Source organism: Rhea americana, unplaced genomic scaffold, assembly GCF_003343005.1.
Source record: "Rhea americana isolate MKP2758 unplaced genomic scaffold, rheAme1 scaffold_1920, whole genome shotgun sequence".
NCBI classification, from domain to species: Eukaryota; Metazoa; Chordata; class Aves; order Rheiformes; family Rheidae; genus Rhea; species Rhea americana.
Window position 1 is genome coordinate 1 of NW_028186062.1, and position 1158 is coordinate 1158.

The 1158-nt window shown below is 73.1% G+C and overlaps 1 long non-coding RNA gene across 1 annotated transcript; it reads right to left on the reverse strand.

Annotated features, from left to right (window-relative positions):
• Window positions 1-31: 31 nt before the first annotated feature.
• On the reverse strand, window positions 32-1146 carry LOC146597074 (uncharacterized). The gene is made up of 6 exons (XR_014895572.1): window positions 1100-1146; window positions 956-1009; window positions 686-730; window positions 428-481; window positions 217-261; window positions 32-86 (listed from the first exon to the last, which is right to left on the reverse strand). It is a non-coding gene; the product is annotated as an uncharacterized LOC146597074 (long non-coding RNA).
• Window positions 1147-1158: the final 12 nt, after the last annotated feature.

The window sequence follows — 1158 nt, forward strand, 5'->3', positions numbered from 1 at the left end:
TGGGGCGCGTTCGCACGCGCGCGTGCGCTTACCCGGTCTCCTTTGACTCCCATGTCGCCCTTGAAGCCGGGGAAGCCTTCTTCGCCCTGCGGAGGGACGGACGCGCTTGGGGACGGGCGGGCCGGCGGGGGCACCTCGCTCGGACGGGCGAGGCGAGCCCAGCGCCGCCTCTCCCCGGGGCCCCAGCGCCGCCGCGGGGCGGGAAGCGCAACCCACCTTCTCGCCCTTGTGGCCTTTCAGCCCCCGGATGCCTTCGATTCCCTAGGGAAAGAGAGAGCGTGACGGAGCGACCCCCCCTGCCCCGCGCCGTCCGCTAGCCACCGGCGTTTGCCCCGAATTTCTCCTCTTCCCACCCGAACGGCTGCGTTGGCTGATACCCACCAACGCCCCTCGTTTCCCCCGACCTCGCCCCGAGTCGCGCACTGACCTTCACGCCCCGTGGGCCCGGGTAACCGATGGGGCCTTGGGGACCCGACGGACCCTGCGGAAGAGGGAAACAGGCCGTTCGCAAGGCGCCGCCTCCAGCCCTCGCCGGGTCCCGACGGCCGCATCCCGCACACGTGCCCGGCCCGTGGCGAGCGGCGCGGCCGAGGGCCTGACCGTTGCCCCGGCAGCTGCTGGGCCGGGCAGGAGGGGACCCCGGGGAGCGCGAAGCGTCCGGCCTCCGCCGCCGTTATCCCTTTACCTGGTTGCCTTTGGTGCCGGAAGGTCCCTCTTTCCCTGGGTGGCCCTGAGAGAGAAGAGGGAACGGGGAAAGGAGAGACCTCGAAACAGGACACGCGCGCCCCGCAGCGGCAGGGCCGCCGGGTCCCCTCGGCGCGCCTCGCGCCGCTCCCTCCCTCCCTCCCTCCTTTTCCTTCCTTCAGCGCAGCGAGTCGGGTCGCGGCGACGTCGGACGGGACCGCCGGCACGCGGAAGGAAGCGTCGCCCACGCTCGCGCGCACGAGGTACTCACGGGGGGCCCGTCGGAGCCGGGCATGCCGGGCAGGCCGGGTTTTCCTTGGGGACCCTGCGGGAGGGAGAAGCCGAGGTCAGAGCCAGCAGCGAGGGTCGAGGCAGGCGCCACGCGGCGGCCCCGGCCCCGGGGCCCGGCTCTCACCTTCTCTCCGGGAGGTCCCGTCGCGCCCTGTGGGCCCGGCAGACCCTAAAACGCAAGAC